General features: G+C 37.5%; 3 long non-coding RNA genes across 3 annotated transcripts; all 3 read right to left on the reverse strand.

Annotated features, from left to right (window-relative positions):
• Window positions 1–5,219: 5,219 nt before the first annotated feature.
• LOC131326768 (uncharacterized) lies at window positions 5,220–5,781 on the reverse strand. Its single transcript, XR_009200114.1, has 3 exons — window positions 5,588–5,781; window positions 5,438–5,499; window positions 5,220–5,346 (listed from the first exon to the last, which is right to left on the reverse strand). It is a non-coding gene; the product is annotated as an uncharacterized LOC131326768 (long non-coding RNA).
• Window positions 5,782–8,108: 2,327 nt separating this feature from the next.
• On the reverse strand, window positions 8,109–10,022 carry LOC131326767 (uncharacterized). The gene is made up of 2 exons (XR_009200113.1): window positions 9,792–10,022; window positions 8,109–8,311 (listed from the first exon to the last, which is right to left on the reverse strand). It is a non-coding gene; the product is annotated as an uncharacterized LOC131326767 (long non-coding RNA).
• Window positions 10,023–16,505: 6,483 nt separating this feature from the next.
• On the reverse strand, window positions 16,506–18,130 carry LOC131326770 (uncharacterized). The gene is made up of 2 exons (XR_009200115.1): window positions 18,072–18,130; window positions 16,506–16,719 (listed from the first exon to the last, which is right to left on the reverse strand). It is a non-coding gene; the product is annotated as an uncharacterized LOC131326770 (long non-coding RNA).
• Between the last annotated feature and the right edge of the window lie 1,382 nt (window positions 18,131–19,512).

Below are 19,512 nucleotides of genomic sequence, written 5' to 3' on the forward strand. Positions count from 1 at the left end.
TGGAATGTAAATGTGGATACTCTGTGGTATTGGATTGGCATTATAGCTGCCGTTGTAGCAGCCCTTATTCGAGAATACGAAAATCAAGGACGCCAAGCTCTCAATGAACGAAGATAGAGTGCTACAGGGCAAGAGCGGCATGGTGCTGGAACCATGGCCCTATTGTTTTTCTCTTTTTATTTTTTTTTATGATGTCACAGGGGGAGAAAAAGCCAAGTTTTAATTGATCTATCTTGCCATTTTGGGCAAATTTAAAAAATTGCTTGCTATGATCTGATGATTATTGCTATTACTCGTTGATCATAGATAACTGCTTTGGTGCATGTATTAAGGGGGAGATTGGCATAACTCCTACTTGAATAAAAACTATCATTTTGTGTCATCATCAAAAAGGGGGAGATTGTTGAAAAATGTATGCATTATAATTTGTGAAAATTTATATGCATCTCTATTAATTATTTTGATGATTAATTCAATGATATTTTTATTCGGCAAATACAAAATTATCGAAAAGTCGATTCCCGAATTAAATATTTTCGTGACCTTGAAATATAGCATAAAGTCTCTTGGATTCATGATTTATATTTACAAAGACTTTATTGAGCTCAATACATGCTTTAACGGTTTATTTAGATGAAATTGTGAGCCACAGGTTGACGAACCGGCTGACAAGCCGGCTGTCTGAACAGAAAGCTGTGACAACCGGACGACCACCCGGATGACCACTCTATCAAACGGCTAGTTTCCAACGGCTAGTTTCAAACGGCTAGTTTCCAACGGCTAGTTTCAAACGGCTAGTTTCCAACGGCTAGTTTCCAACGGCTAGTTCCAACGGCTAGTTTCCAACGGCTAGTTTCCAACGGCTAGTTCCAACGGCTAGTTTCCAACGGCTAGGAAGCATATGGATGGCTATATAAGGCATCAAGAACTCATTAATGAGTACATACACAAGCTACAACATTCCATATTATTGCAAGAGCAAATTCTCAAAAGATCAAAGCCAAAAATTCTCATTGTTCTTCCACTTTCATATTATTCTTGAGAGAAAATTTGTACAAGTCGTGAGCGATAATTTTCATACCTTCTTCACATACTTGTATTTCCTAAGTGAGTGTTTGAGTCAAACACTTGAAAGCTTAGAAGACCAAATTCGGGTTGGAATTTGGGTGTTATTGTTTTTGAGAAGTTTTCGGAGAAAATTCTTGCGGTTGTGCTAGCTCCTCGGGAAAGCTAGAGGCATTCGGTTCTTGTAAGCACCCGCAAGACTTACAAGTTGTAATCTTTTAAAGATTAGTCTAACCTTCAAGTAATTGCTTGAGGAGAAGTGGAGTAGGGCCGGACCGTGGACAAATCCGGACCGAACCACTATAAACGGGTTCTATCTCTCTATCTCTCTATTTTGATTGCATACTTATTGTTTGCATATATTGTTAGAGACAAATTTTTATTGGTAATTATTACTAGCAATCCTATTCACCCCCCCTCTAGGTTGCATAATTTGGGTAACAAATACAAATTTGTGTCCTTCAGCAGTTAACATAATATCCAAATTCCTTTTCCAGTTAATATAATTCGATCCAATAAGTTTATTTTCTTTGAGAATAATTGCAAGTGGATTGAAAGAACTCATTTTTGAATCTGAGAATCAAATAACATAACAACAATTACGAAAGGCAATAAAAACTTGAATTTCATTTTAATATTGGTTCCCTCAACCACATGTTAAAAGAAAATCATTGGCAACCCTACACACCGTGAAGAGCATGCATCGATGGGAAGGTCGTCTACTCTTCATCATTCGTGTAGATAGGCACAACCTTTTAATTTTACTATCCAGCAGATACTATACCGTGCCAAGCAAAATTAAATCGCCAATATAGCTTCGATCCTATAAATAATAATAGTGACTCAGATGGTGAGGATACTATTATTTATAGTTAAGTGTATACCATTACCTAGCCCCATGACCCATTGTTCTGTTATGAACCTCCTCAGATGGTGAAGTGACTCACACAACAATTATCTTAGAGCTATCCCTTTAGGAAGTTTGTACCGACGATGCCACAATTAATTTTGTCCGATAGGGAGGAAGGTTCTGAAACCAACACACAAAATTAGTTATATCATCTACAGACTAGAAATGGAGACCATGGGATTTATCCAAAATAAATTCCCTCTCCCACTTAGTTATTTAAAAAATTTGTGAGGGTTATCAAATTTTCGAGTTTGCAAAAAACGTAATCTAGATCAAAGGCCAAATATTACCATGTTGTCTCAATATGGTAACCTATCACATATGCAAACAATATGAAATGCAAATAATAAGGAAACACAAGAAAAAAGAGTCCAGCTATTATGGTCAAAGATGCAATCCTTGAGCAACAAAGAATCCTTCCAAACTTGAAATCCTTAAGCAATAAGGAGTCCTTCCAAACTTGAAATCCTTAAGCAATCTTTCCAAACTTGAAATCCTTCAGCTATACTTGTGTGGAAGACTTAGATACTTTGAATCAATCAAGGAAACCAAAATCCAACCGTGCTTAGGCAAGAAAATTCGGATTTGACATATTCCCGCGTAAACTGCACAACCTTCATTATTTTGGCCATATCTTCCTCATCCGACCTCCAATTGAAATGATTCAAATTGGGTTGGATTTTAAATTCAATTATCTACAACTTTTTTGAAGAACGGATTTTCTAGTTCCAACATTTACTGGGTCGAAATAGCCCTGCAATCAGACCCTACGAATCTGGGAAAAAAAACTGTTGCGAGCCAAACGACTTGTATCTTTTGTATCTACCATCTTCGATCTCCGAATAACCGTCGAATGCTATTACAATCGAAGAAACGTACAAACATCGATCTTATGCCTCCATTGGAGTTCACATGCTACGTTAATTATTACAACCACGAAAAATAATCATGGCACCAAATAAATAACACATGCTACGTTAATTATTATAACCACAAAAAATAATCGTGGTATCCAGTAAATAACACTAACCACGAAAAAATTATCGTGGGATCCAATCACATAAAATCAACAAAAATCATGTGACCATAATAGCTAGGTAAGAACGCTGCAAAACAAGGGTTAGCAAAGTTCTACGTTCTACCCTCTATAACCTACGGACAACATGACCTGTTTAATCCATATGCGTGATTACAGTCTGCTCTGATACCACTGTTGGGAAACTGAATCCCCAAGACCCAGTAATGACACGTACAGATTAGACAACAAAAATTATAAAACCCTACAAGGCAGAATTAGGGTTCTACCTCAACTCCTTGCGACACGAATGCTGGTTGAACTTGTTATAGCACGCCTTGCTATAAACCACAAATACTGCTCGACCGTACCTTACGATCTTCTATCGTATTCCCTGCACGTCTAGAACACGAACCAAGTGTGGACTCTTTCGTGATCTATTTGCTCTCTCTAAGCTTGACTCTATTTTGTGAATAATAGAAAAACCGTCAACCTGACCTAGAGAGCATAACATGTATATATAGGGCTACGATAGGGACCTAAGGAGTAATAAGTCTGAGCCCCTAGTGTAAATAAGAAAACCTAATCCCACCAGGATTCTATTTCTTATTTCACTAATTATAATTTACCCCACTACAAAATTATAATTGTACTCCTGTTCTTATCTCAATTATATTACGAGCTCCATGATATTAAATAATTATTAATCTCCCCACGTTAAGATTACAAATACCCGTTGATTAATATAAATTACTAACAAGATATGCAGCGACTTTGGAAAACATCCTAGCGTCCTTTCCTAGAGCAATATCCTTGGATGTTGGGAGCAATGCATCGATGTGATTGCTAATGAAACTAGCTATTTCGTTTACTGCTTTCTCTTAGAGATACAAATCTGGTAGCGATGGAGGTGGTCTGTCGAATTAAAACAAGAAGATCAACCATTTATGACATTGTATTCTCTCTCTCTCTCTCTCTCTCTCTCTCTCTCTCTCTCTCTCTCTCTCTCTTTGCCAATCGGTGATAGTATTATTCATTACTTCGAAATAGAAACTTATAGCGTAGCCTCTATGAATCCAACTTGAAAAATCTCCTTGCCAGGACATATAAGTCTCAAATTATAATTGGCGACTAATCCCACACTTCTCTTGTTTAGAGATGTCTTCATCTTCCTCCCATTTCAATAGCATAAATGAAGGCCCTCCTTGCAAATGTGGGATACCAACACGTATAAGAACTTAAAAAACAGAGGCTAATCAGAGGAGAAGATTCCTAGGTTGTATAAACTATAAGGTAATATGCTTCTTCTTTTTTTGGTTATTGATTATTTATTCCATGCATTTCTGACTAATGTCATTTTTTGAAAAATTCTCCAGCTACCTAGTGCATGTGGCTTCTTCTATTGGATTGACCCCGAAAGGGACATGGAAAAAGAAATGTTGGAAGCTGACAATGAGGATATGCGAAGGAAAATTTCAATCTTGACCAAGGAGGTGGAAGAAATTACAAGAGAGAATAAAGTGTTGAGAAAAAAGAACGAGAAGCTGACAAAAGAATGTAGTAGCTGTTCCAAACATGAGGAACTTGAAATACCTGCCGTAGATGATATTATATTGTTGTATGCATTGTTGGTGTATAACTAACTCAACTGTGATGGATAGGCAGCAATTGTATTTTGGTATTTTGGTGTATAAGTACTTGCCGTAGTTCTATGTACTTAAGTTTTTATCCGTGGTGTTATTGGAGCCCGCTAGGGTACTGAGAATGGATAGGCAGCAATCGTTTTCCCCTGTAGTAGGATTGCAAATGCCTTGTTTTTTCAGTCATCACTTGGAAAATTTATCCCCTGTTTTACAGAGACATGCCTCTCTCCTCCCCTGTTTTTCAAATTGATCATATAGCTATATCGATTGATCACATAGCTATATCCCATGTTTTCCAGATTCTATCATTTAAGAATACAATAAAATCAGCCAATCAAACACACCGCCCAACAAAATGCAATTCAGAAAATAAATACAAATTACATTAAAGTTTAAATAGCTCATCCCCATCTAGCTCCATATTACATTAATGTTGTCCCCTGTTTTCGAGATTGTAAATAGCACAGTTTCTACTCCACTAACATTTAAGAATACAAAAAAATCTACCACACTACAAAGTGGTCAACAAGGGCAATGAACATCCCATTACAAAAAAATCCACCACACTACAAAGAGGTCAACAAGGGCAGTGAACATCCCATTACAAAATCAACATCTCCAAGCGGTCTACAAGGGCAGTCAACCTTGCCTTGCCATTTCCTCCATCTCTATCTCCGCACATCGCCATCTTGTCAACCTCGCGTTTTCCCATCCTGAAACACAACTAACTCATAATATGAACAAAGCTACAAAAATAAAGACCACAAGTATATGCACACAACCCTTTTTTTTATAAACACTTACATTCGTCATCATTGTTGGACATGTTGTCGTCGTCGGTGTTCAACCTAACATCTTGCGAAGAGCTAAGAAAAAAAGACAACAATTAAAACTTAAACAAGTAAACAAATAAATTGGAATTACAAATGAACAAATTTAGATGCATAGACGTACATGTTAAGAAGCTTTGGACAATTTCTTTTGTCGTGCGACTGCCCTGTTAACCCACAACCATGACATTTCCTGCTCTTCTTGACAGCCTTCTCTTTTCCTCATTTCAATTGCTTATTACAACCCTTTGCCCTAACTTGGAGTGGTTCTTTAAAACTATGTTGGCTTCCATGAGAAATACGCATTTTGATACCACTCACTAGACGTGGTTCGTGAGAACTCCTCAATACTACAAGTTCATCCTTCGCGAGTAATGGGTGCTTGGATACCACTTCAGTTCCTTCCTCATCTAGTACACCCTCATCAATCACATTACAAGCTAGTTGGAAGAGACCCTGTCAACTCACTAAAACCGAACGGTCGCATATTTTTTTCCCAACACTAGCCAAGTCATCCATAACTCTACTCGCTTTTGCTGATTTTGTCCACCTCCGCAAGATGTACTTAGTAGGCAATTCTATAATTTGCATTCTACTAAAATAAGCCAACATGTGTCGACATGGAATTCCATCAAAGTCAAACATCTTACAACTGCAATTAACAAGGTTTGATGACTTCACTACTGAAATCTCTCGACTTCTCAACCCTTCCATATCCGGCCTCCGAACATCCCACAAAGACCAATGTTCATCCTCATGTCTTAACGTTACCACATACGCATTAATTTGGAAGATTTCATCTTGAAACATATAAAATATGCCTTGCGTATATAATTCACTCACTCCCTTTTCCATGAACGACGAGGTTTTCAAGACTGCCTTCTCATTTACATCTTTGTGATCCAAATTTAATTCATTATGTCGTATACGTGACAATGCCCTTTCAAACCGCAAAACAAAATCCAACATTGTATTTTCTTTAGACACATATCTCTTAAAGAATGCATGAGAAATTTCAGTTCTTTGGCTACTTGTCATGTGGGCAGAAAAAATGTGTTTCCTATACACAGGAACCCATCTGTCACGAATTTCGTACATGGATTGTAACCATTCATTGTCAGACAAGTTAGATTTTGTTACAATATCTTCCCATCTTCTATCAAACTCTTCAGGGCTCTCCAAATTCCATATACATCCTTTGAAATCATCATGATGTTCTTTATAAGATACTGCACTTATCTTTGAAGAAAATTTACTGACAATGTACCAAATGCAATATCTATGGTGCGTATTTGGAAGAACATTAGCAAATGCTTTTGTCATTGCCAGATTCTAATCAGTTATGATCATTTTAGGCAGGCCTTCTGGCATTGCTTTCAGCCATTCTTTAAAAAACCACTCAAAAGAATCACTCGATTCATTACACAAGAACTCACAACCGAAAAGCGTAGTCTGCCTATGGTGATTGACTCCTAATATAGGAGCAAAGATCATGGAATATCGGTTCGTGTTGTGGGTTGTATCAAATTGCGACGATCCGAGCCGCTCAATGTGTTCAAAACGTGATTTTAAGGGTACCCATTAGAAATCGCCCAAAAAAATGACCGAGAAGGGCTTGATCCGAACAGTTTTGCATAAAATGCATTTATAGTGTTTTTATGAAAAATTGCTCGAATCAAGCCCTTCCTAATTATTTTTTTGGACAATTTCTCGCGGGTACCTTTAAAATTATATTCTGAACACATTGAGCGGCTCGGATCGTCGCAATTCGATCAAGAAAGGGGAGTCCCTTACGGTAAGGCCGTAAGGGATCCCTCATAGATTCCTGACCGTGTATATATATATATACACACACACATAGGAAAATGATAATGCCAAAACTGCTTTTGTTGGTGCCAAAACTCTAGTGCACAAAAGACTTGTACCATGTGCAGTGTACAAGACATTTATGCACTGGAGTTTTGGCACCAATAAAAACAGTTTTGGCATTATCACTACCTTATATATATGTACACACACACAGGGCCTTTTCTAATAAGAGCGCCCTTAGTCTAATAAGTTGCGGACTTTGCCTTTCCTGATCGAATTTCGATGATTTGAGCCGCTCAATGTGTGCAGAACGTGATTTTAAGGATACCTGTGAGAAATTAGCAAAAAAAATGATCGAGAAGGGCTTGATTCGAGCAGTTTTTATTTGAACCGTTCAATGAAAATTGCTCGGATGAAGCTCTTCAAAGTTTTTTTTTTTTGCTGATTTCTCATGGGAATCCTTAAAATCACGTTCTGATCACAATGAGCGGCTCGGATCATCGAAATTCAATCGAAAAAGCCAAAGTCTGCAACTTGCTGAATAAGGGGGCCCTAAGTAGAAGGGCCCTACACACACACACACACACACACACACACACATAATGGGCGTCTGCACACAGCAAAGTGCAGACCTCCCATTTTCTGATTGAATTTTGATGATCCGAGCCGCTCAATGTGATCAGAACATGATTTTAAGAGTTCCCGTGAGAAATCATCAAAAAAAATGTCACGCCGTCGATTTTAAACATAATTAGCAATACACTTTTGATAAGTGAAGACCTCGCAGTAATACAATTAATACCCAAAAACTCTTTCTTTTCCATGTTCAAATAAAACTCAAATATTACATTTTGGCTCGACGGCCCCAAGTTATCAAAACACCAATATCTGATGGAAATAATAATACAGTTTACAATAAACATCTTTCCAAAAATATTCCTTTCGAATCAAATGCAATACACTTCCTCTTGTATACCTTTGAAAAGTATGATCAACCATGCACAATAAGCACTCCATGCCAACCTCCTTTGCTTTGTACCTGAAAATGATAGGGTTGAACATACAAGCGCCCAGTAGAAAAATCTATGCTTGATTTATATATAAATAAGATGATCAATACACTCAGGGGAATCAAAATAAGACAAGACATCACCTCAAAGACCTTGAGTCTTGTACCTTGAATGATCAAACTTCAACCTTGGAAATCAAGTTTTATGTATACGTATCCATAACAGCTCACACGTCATACCAGAAGCAATAACCAACATGAATCAATCTAATTTACCACAATCTATTCTCATTCGTTCTCAACTGTTCATCACATTTCATTCGTTACCACAATCCTTCTCGTTTGTCAATCGTTCATTACCATGTTATTTCATTTACTCATGCTCTCTCATATGAATACTCAATTCCACATTGCCGATTTTCAAACTTCTTTTCACATAAAACCTTTTCTTTTTATTTCAAAATCGAGTATAAAACACTCACCCTGTTGATTCAAGTCAGAATACCGAAATTCGTTGATTTGTGCCCAAATACCAGAAACCATTAATTTGCTCAGAATGCCAGAGGATTTTTATCAAAATCCTTTAACCAAAACCAAAATCTCTTTCATCAACTTCATAAACCAATTTCGTGTCATGTGTCTGAGCCTAAACTCCTGCTGGGCCAATTAAAGGACCCCGATGTCCTCTGCCAGACACCTTACCCATAAGGAGGTCTTGAAGTAACCAATATGAGCATTTAGCTCTTGCCGAGCCAGTTAAAGGACCCCGATGTCCTCAGTTAGGTACTCACCCGCCAATGAGTCCTGAATGTTCTCGTTGTGTCCGTTTGTTATTCACATTTCAATTCGCGTTTCCAATTTACAATCACCAAACCATACAGTCATTTCTCCCTCAATTTAATCAAACAAGTACTCCTCTACCAATTACGCACGTCACAATATTCCGTACAATCAACGATATGCATAAATCCCTTTACGCTACAATTTTCTTAGTCAACAATACTCTATTTACGCTAATGAGAACAGTGGTACGAGTACACTCTATGAGTCGTAGGGTACGATCTTTCATATTTAGGAGTGTTTTACAGACATCCTGAAATGTTTGGAACTTGAGACGACGGAACAAAAGTCAACAGCTGCAGAACCTGATCTGAACAGTGGAACTACCTTACGGCTGCATCAGTGGAGTGTACGGCTGCAAGGTTAAACAGTACGACAGCAAGATTGAACCATGCGGCCGCATGATTAAACGATAGTAGGTGATTTTTCAACAACAGCGAGCTGTTTTCAGTAGGATGAACTGTACGGCCGTACTTTGTACAATACAGCAGAGGGGTCAGACTATACGGCCGCATAGTTCAACTAGTACCGCACAAGGTTCAAGTTGAACACGCGCAGAAACTTTATGTAGATTTTCTCGGAAACATAACCCAGCTCAAACAACAAATTCAGGCATGATCTAAGTACACTATCAACTCATGAACGCATAAACCAAGCAAGAAATCCCTACCTCATGGGTTTTGAGCAAATCCCAACCGTTCGATCAAGTCAACCAAAACTTCCCGTGGTCCGATCGGGAATTTTCTTGGATGGATAGGATGCGCGCGCTCCGTATAACAACTTTAATTCTTGGGCTTTGTCCGGTATCATGCCTTAAGTAGATGAAATCGAGGAGAGAAGTGGAGGGGGACTTTTTTGGAAGAGGAGCAGAGAGCTCCAAAGAAAGAAAGAAAGAGAAGAAAAAGAAGAGTTTTTTATGAAACTAATCTCTTTTAAAAAACAATTGGTCGAAGTTGTTTACACCATATTTCACCGCCTGTCGATGATCGACTGAAAGGTGGCAATTATGAGAATGCTTCCTATTTTATTATTATTAAGTATTCGTATTAATATTAGAACTAGTATTAGTATTTCTTTTATTATTGTTATTTGCATGCAGGACACTTGGCTTGCTCCTACACATGTGAAAGTTAAAAGGACACTTGTCATGCTCCTACACATTTGAACGAAAGTGGGAAGTTATTTTGACAAGTGGAAGCAAAAAATTGAATGAAGATTAGTGGAGAAGTTAGGAAGTTATTTCCTACGTTTGTTGTTTTCTATAAATAGTCTTTTAAGACTTCATTGTAATTCCTCTCCAACAAATCAAAGTCTATCTTTATTTGTCTTAATTTTTGGCACTACTAACCCATTCAAGTTATAATTTGGAGTAGGAGTAGAATTTCAAATTCTAAGCTTAACTTAGGATCTTCGATGTGTCGCTCACGGCGATAGATCAATCGTTGAAGATTAACGGAAGTCTCTTCCATTTGTCTTCAATTTCGTTCTTAATTTCACATTTGACTCGACTGTCATTTCTCTTTCGGTGAAGTCCTGAAATACGGCGTGGAACCACGGATCCGTCTTGTGAAGACATAGCCGCATTCGCCCCTATTTTTGTTGTTGGCTTTGTTTCCCGAAATCTCTGTCGATTTCGATCGAGGGAAAAATTGGTAAACAGAAGTGCTCTGGTTTTTAAACTATTTTTAAAACTACTCGGTAGAGGCTTTTGAAACGGCGCTACCAGAGAAGCGTTAGTTCGACTAACGCTATTGATTGGCTTGTGTGGCAATAATGTCCACGCAAGCAATTAGCGCTTTCTCAGATAGCGCTAGGGCTTTATATACGCTCTTCCAAAAGACTCTTTGTTAATTCTCTCCTCTGGCCCTCTGCGCTAGTCCAGTCCACCGTGGCACCGGGACAGCGCCACATAGCATATAGCGCCAATTGGAGTAGCGCAAGTTGGATAGCGGCATTTGAAGTGGCGCTACCGACTAGTTTTAAAAATAATTTGAAAATTAGAGTACATCGACCAATTGTTTTAAGAAAAAGATTACTTTCATAAAAAACTCAAAGAAGAAAGAAGAAGAAAAAAGGTTTTCCCTGCACGTGCACATATTTATATACACATATTGCACTTTCACCCCTGCAGTAATGATTCCTTCACATCAACCTTCTAATCATATAACCACGACACTATTTATATTTCCACGTGTTACGCCTTTACTAATAATTATAATATTTCCTTTTTAAAAAAAAATATACGGGCCAAAAATACGAGTCTCTACACCCTACCTTCTTTATAGAAATTTCGTCCCTCGACATTTGCTAAAGCAATTCCAACCGAGTCATCATTCGCAACACCAGTTCTCGTGTCACAATTCCATAACTAAAACCTCATCATTCCTTCCGTAGGTAGACTTTTCCTTCATGCTATTTGCTCCACAAAGACCCTCACTAATGATATGGTTTTACCACAGTTACAAACCTCTATCATCTTTATCAACTTCTCAAGTCCTAACATCTGTACGGGAATCCTAGTCCCCACATATCTACATGACAGTCACACCGTGATCCAACAAACAACAACCCCACGTTCTTCAAACTCAGAAATCCACATTCTTATTCTTTGCGCCTCATTCGACTAAGTATTTTTTTTCGAACTTCCTAGAACATATCCAGTTCTAATATTCCAATTCTCATTTTTTTTTTCTCCAGTAAACGGCAACCAATGAATTCAACTAGAAAACCCAAGTAATCTCTACCATAATAAAACCACGAAACTCAAAATCCAACGTCTAGACTGCACAATGACCCTCACCCACACTACAAGAAAAATTGCATTGGGTAACGAATGAAAATCATCACAAATTGCATATTTTTCGTCACAAATAATATAGGTGACGGAAAAAAAAATGTCGACTAAAGGTTGTCGAGTATTCCTATCTGGTGACAAAATCTATTCTTCGTCACCTATATTCCCTTTTAGCGACGAAAAAATGACTTGGTGACAAAATTTTCTTCGTCACCTATTGTGCTTTTTGACAACAAAAAATTTCGTCACAAATTATTCCCTTTGGCTCATCAAAAGTGACTCATCGGTGACGAAATTTTTTGTCGCCATTATAATAAATCGGTGACAAAAAATTTCGTCACAAAAGACATTCTCATATGTGAAAAAAATCTCACTTTCTTGCTCCTGCTGGGTTTTGAACCCAAGTCTCCAAGATTTTGTGCACAAGCTTTAACATATGTTTGAAATATCTTATATATAACACATACATTTAACATTAAAATATATTTTGAACCATTAAACATTAAAATTAGCAATTTTGATAAACATGAAAGTTGTAGCTCTTTATGTTTAGTTCAAACCCAATTTAAATGATCTCAATCGGAGTTTTGAGCAAAGAGTTATGCCCGAAATATATTTGGTGACAAAGCATAATTCATAAATTTCGTCACCAAAGGTATCCATTTGGTGATGAAATAAATTTTTCGTCGATGAAAACGCAAAAACGAAGACGAAAATATTTTTCATCGTCAAATTGGTCTGTTTGGCGACGAAATATTTTTTTCATCGCCGAATAGTTATCTTTGGCGACAAAAAATAATTTCGTCTCATTTTTTACTCTTTTGGCGACGAAAATTTTATTTCGTTACCAAATAGGTACTTTGGTACAAAAATATCTTTTTCGTCATTAAATAGTTATAATTGGTGACGAAATAATTTTGTCGCGGAAGTTGTCAAAACAGTGACGAATTTATTTTTTTGTAGCCAAATATACTCATTTAGAGACGAAATTAAATTTTGTCGCCACTTTTTCATCACTGAACATACTTTTTCTTCTAGTGCCACTTCTCAATTATAACACCAACTCACCACAGTTAAATCCCTCACACTTCAAAGCTTAATATTTCTTTCGACTTCAAGAAAAAAACACATTTCACAACTGATTCAATTTTATTGATTCTGCTAATAATTGTCAACACCACCAAACATATATAAAACAAAACTGCAAGCCACAATCGCCAACTCACACCTATGGTTACCCATATAACTTTTTTACCAACTCTATTTAAACCCCATCTACTTTTTCGTCCATCCAACATTCAAACACGACCAACAGTCTAACACTACACATTCCCTAGCCAGCTCAGAATCACTATTGGTTTCTATTTTCAGAAACTCAAACTCACTTCTATGATAATGCGTCCCTTCTGTATAACTCTTCACAACACAACATTAAAATCGTTCTGGTAAACTATCAATCCACTATTTTCCTTAAACCAAGTTCTTCATATATCACTACTGCTACTCAAGAAAGGCATACACTCCTCGTAGCAAATACCCACATACGCATCATTGTTTATTCTACATTGTATACTAAAAGCAAATTTCAAGCATTGAGATTACATAACAAATCAAACATGTAGGTTAAAGCTAAACAATACTCCCTCCGTCCCTTTTTAAGTGTCGTGCTTCGTAATTCCAACTTATTAAAAAGACATCATCATTACACCTTTCACATCAACTTTTTCCTCCACTTTCTCTACTTACCCATCATCATTACACTTTTACTCACTTACTTTTTAAAATGGAATCTACTTTTAGGGACAAAATAGACAATTCACCAACTTTTACCCACTAACTTTACAAAATGGACACTTATTAAGGGACAGCCCAAAATGGAATACCGGACTATAAATAAGGGACGAAGGGAGTAACACATTTCATACACAAAATATTTCAACAAACCCACGGTACAATTTAATAGCTTACACAACACCAGACACATCCACGCATTAACAGACTCACTCAGTATCCAGCAAACTCACAAGAGTATCCAATAGACTCATAGAGTATCCAACAGACTCACCAAGTATCCACGGACTCACCAAGTATTCACGGACTCACAAAGTATCCAACGGACTCCACATTTTACGGCTCTAGGAAGTCCAACAGTAATCTTGTTCTTTTCAATCTCGTAATACCTCACACGATGTCTATTCACTTTACCAATCCCAAGCATTCTTATTCATTTAGTCAAATCAAATCACGTATTTCTCATATTCACAATCTTAAACATCACATCACAAATACACGCATCATCAATACTAATCATTCCTCTATTTCAACAACATTATAACCTAACGGCGTCTCATCATCCTAACACCTACACAATGTGTGGAATAACTGCACCAACTAATATACAATACTATTGATTGTTTTTATACTAAAATTTTGACACCAACACAAACGAATTGACTGACTCCTCCCTAAATGCCCACAAGACTTAGGATTTTCAAACATGTCTATACTCCTAGTTACGTCTAAGGCTTCTACTGCCCCATTACTCAAGAGGTGAATTCACTCACACAAATAACTTCTAACAATACTGCTCACCACAAATTTCAAGGCTCACAAATTTCTTTCTCTCCACCAAGTAGTCATATCGACATCAATATTTCTCAACGACATCACCACAATTACACTCAACCTCAATAATAACAACCACACCATTCCCATCACCATCACTAGGGGTGTGCACGGGTCATGCGGGTCGCGTTCGGCCCTGAACCCGACCCGACATGTCGGGTATCAATTATTTTGGCCCCGAACCGAAAAAGTGGGAATAACCTTCCGCATGCCCGAACTTTTTGGTCGGGTCGGGTCGGGTCGGGTCCGACCAAAACCGAAGTAATTTATATGAATTGGTCGGGTTGGGTCGGGTAAGAAACACAGCACCCCGAACCGAAAACTGATTTTTTACAAAAAAAATGAACCCGTACCCGACCGAACCACATGTTCGGCCCCGCCCGAGACCCTTCGGGTCGGGTTGGATTGGTTTCATCGGGTTACGGATTTTTTGCACACCCCTAAGGTCCATCACTACTATCACTATTACTATTATCTTTTAATCTCTCACAAACAAACTTATCATCCCAATGGTTTACCTCAACATATCCTCTGCTGTCTTCAATCTAAGTCTACACCCCAAATACACACTATACACAATCCCTACACTCAATTTCTTCAACTTACAACATCCCATTTTCCCACATGCCTATCACTCCAAATTTTCACCGTTTCAGTTCAGGATACAAACTATCCATTTCATTATCAACCACAATAGTTCACGTTCACAGCACCCTCATTTCAAACAAGTCTCTCATCACTCAGCTTACCTCAACCACTCGACTTAAGTCACATCAATACAATTCTCCTTAAATCCTATTATTCCTCTCACCAAGCAATACCACCACTGTTTTCCTACCAACCTATCTTAATGACACCACCACGACAATCACCTCAGCAATGACGACAACACCACCACAACATTTTTCTTTTACTAGTAAATCCCTATAAACAGTCATCTATCTCGAGCCTATAGATTTAGCCCCTAAGTATAAACCTAGTGTCCAATTGACTTTCCAAGACTTCCATCTAGAAGGTACGGTGATCAAGCGCCTCTTCCATTTGGATCTCATCGGTAGTCGCCTGGGTGTCCAGAAGACACTTACTGTATCCCGACACCCAACCTATAACCCTCATTTTCCTAAGACAACCTCAGATATAGATAGTTCCCTGTGTGGGCTCAACTTGCCCCACCTATGCTCACAGTCACTACCTCAATACCCGCCATAACAACGACTAACCACAATTATTCTCACAACATGTTATTACCTTTTCTAACATATTCAAGGCATATATACTAACTCAATCATCTAGCTATGATATATCCTGCTCACCTTCCGAACAAACTATGATTTCTATCACCCGCAAAAAAAAAAAAATAATAATTACCCTTCGTATACTTACTCTCAATGCTACTTACATCACATAAGATTCACTTAACGCATTTAATACCTAATACATAATCCGTGTAATTCAAATAGAAACACCTCTAACACTTAACTCACAAGACATATTAATACCCTAACACTATATGCTAACGGATATCATCTTTCACACTTCGGCATTGCCACTACGCGCAACCATTACAACCATCATAATTCTCAGATCTACCCTGTTTAACATCACGTATAGAAGACATCTCACCACATAAGATTCAAGACTACTAATAGCATCAAAAGCAACAACAACCATCGCACCCACAACCACTATAATAAGGCCAAACTTCCTTCTTCTTTTTTTCAAACACGGGTCATCAACATTCCACCAATCCATATAAATGTAAATGCAATGCCACATCAGTAAACGTACATCAGTCATGCAAGCTCACACATGTTTTTTTTTTTGTAAAAAAGAGATGTAGTGAGTTTTGAACATATGAGACTAAAAGTCTCCCCACGATCTCTAGGTATTCTAACCTAACGCTCTGATACCAAATTGTCACGCCGTCGATTTTAAACATAATTAGCAATACATCTATTCCATGTGCTCAAATAAAACTCAAATACTACATTTTGGCTCGACGGCCCCAAGTTATCAAAACACCAATATCCGATGGAAATAACATTACAATTTACAATAAACATTTTTCCAAAAATACTCCTTTCGAATCAAATGAAATACGCTTCCTCTTATATACCTTTGAAAAATATGATCAACCATGCACAATAAGCACTCCATGCCAACCTCCTTTGCTTTGTACCTGAAAATGATAAGATTGAGCATATACGCGCCCAGTAGAGAAATCTATACTTGATTTATATGTAAATAAGATGATCAATACACTCAAGGGAATCAGAATACGACAAGATATAACCTCAAAGACCTTGAGTCTTGTACCACAAATGATCAAACTACAACCTTTGAAATCAAGTTTTATGTATACGTATCCATAACAGCTCACACGTCATACCAGAAGCAATAACCAACACGAATCAATCTAATTTACCACAATCTATTCTCATTCGTTCTCAACTATTCGTCACATTTCATTCTATACCACAATCCTTCTCGTTTGTCATTCGTTCATTCCACGTTATTTCATTTACTCATTCTCTCATATGAATACTCAATTCCACATTGCCGATTTTCAAACTTCTTTTCACATAAAACCTTTTCTTTTTATTTCAAAATCGAGTAGAAAACACTCACTCTATTGATTCGACTCAGAATACCGAAATTCGTTAATTTGTGCCCAAATACTGAAAAACATTAATTTGCTCATCAAAATCCTTTAACCAAAACCAAAATCTCTTTCATCAACTTCATAAACCAATTTCGTGTCATGTGTCTGAGCCTAAACTCCTGTCAAGCCAATTAAAGGACCCTGATGTTCTCTGTCAGGCACCTTACTCATAAGGAGGTCCTGAAGTAACCAATATGAGCATTTAGCTCCTGCCGGGCCAGTTAAAGGACCCCGATGTCCTCTGCTAGGCACTCACCCATCGATGAGTCCAAGTACTCCTCTACCAATTACGCACGTCACTATATTCCGTATAATCAACAATATGCATAAATCCCTTTATGCTAAAATTTTTATATTCAACAATACTCTATTTACGCTAATGAGAACCAGTTGTACGAGTACACTCTATGAGTTGTAGGGTACGATCTTTCATATTTAGGAGTGTTTTACAGACATCCTGAACTGTTCGAAACTCGAGACGACGGAACAAAAGCCAACAGTCGCAGAACCTGATTTGGACAGTGGAACTACCTTACGGCCGCATCAGTGGAGTGTACGGCTGCATGGTTAAACAGTACGGCAGCAAGATTGAACCATGCGGCCGCATGGTTCAATGATGGTGGGTGATTTTTCAACAGCAGCGAGCTGTTTTCAGTAGGATGAACTGTACGGCCGTACTTTGTACAATACGGCAGAGGGGTCAGACTATACAGCCGCATAGTTGAACTAGTACGGTTGCAAGGTTCAAGCTGAACACGAGCAGAAACTTTTTGCAGATTTTCTCGGAAACAAAATCCAGCTCAAACAACAAATTCAGGCATGATCTAAGTACACTATCAACTCGCATAAACTAAGCAAGAAATCCCTACCTCATGGGTTTTAAGCAAAACCCAACTATTTGACCAAGTCAACCAAAACTTCCCGTGGTTTTGTCCAGAATCACGCTCTAAGTAGATGAAACCGAGGAGAGAAGGGGAGGTGGGTGTTTTTCGGGAGAGGAGCAGAGAAATCCAGAAAAAGAAAGAAGGGAAAAAAAATGATTTTGCTGCACGTCCACATATTGCACTTTCACTCCTGCACTAATAATTCCTTCACATCAATCCCCTAATCATATAACAACGACACTATTTATATTTCCACGTGTTACACCTTTACTAATAATTATAATATTTCCTTTTTAAAAAAATATACGGGCTAGAAATACGGGTCTCTACAAGAAAATACGGGAAAGGCTTCATTCGAACATTTATTTTTGAACAGTTCAAAAAAAATTGCTCGGATGGAGCCCTTCTCGATCATTTTTTTTGCCTATTTCAAGCAAGTACCCTTAAAATCATGTTCTGAACACATTGAGTGGCTCGGATCATCGAAATTCGATCAGGAAAGGGGACGTGTGCACTTTAACATATTGCTGATGCCCTTAGATGAAAATTTGTGTGTACATATACACACACATATACACAACAATATATTAAAAAAATTATTTTTTTCCAAATTAAAGATGAAAATTTTAATGATAAAAATTAGAATAGCGGATTGTGTTTGCATCGTTAGGTTATTTGATACGGGTTTTAAATTCGGTTCATATCTCAAATAGTAAATTGTCACTCCATTTTAAGTTTTAAAAATTACATAACGACCCAAACGTGTTCACGTGTCGGAGAGTGTCTGACTCAGAAAAAAATAATTAAATATTTGGACAGATAATTTCACGTGTTGGGAAGGTGTCCGAGCGTATCCTTGTCCAACAAGTGTCCAACACGGATACAGTAGGTAGGCCTGTATACGTGTCTGTACTTCTTAGCCTGGGATTACTAAATGGTTGTTTGATAGATCACTGTATTCCATATGGAAGTACACCAGTCCAAACATATGAAAAAGAGAGATAGTAAACGTACCCTATACTGGATAAGGAATTCAATTCAAATGAATTTAGTTTTTTGCAGTTGCTTTTAGATATGTAAATGCATGTGAAGCTTTGTCATCCTTGAATTTAGAAACTTAAAAAAGAAAGACGGCAAAGCTGCCAGTGGCGGAGCCAGGATATATACTTGGGAGGGGCCGAACTAAGAGGAAAAAAAATTGACAAAGATGAACATCTAATTATTTATTAAGTACATAAAAAATAAAGGTCAGAATTTAATTAGGTATAAGAAAAAAAGTCCTGACTATTAAAATCGCAAAATGAAGTATTTTTCTAATTGGTTTTAAAAAAAAGAAAAGAAAATTTTAAAATGACAGAATGTTATTCCACTTCAATTTTTTGTCGGGAGTGTTATTTCACTTCAAATGTGGCAAATGGACTGACAG

The sequence above is a fragment of the Rhododendron vialii genome, chromosome 5a (assembly GCF_030253575.1).
Source record: "Rhododendron vialii isolate Sample 1 chromosome 5a, ASM3025357v1".
Classification (NCBI taxonomy): domain Eukaryota; kingdom Viridiplantae; phylum Streptophyta; class Magnoliopsida; order Ericales; family Ericaceae; genus Rhododendron; species Rhododendron vialii.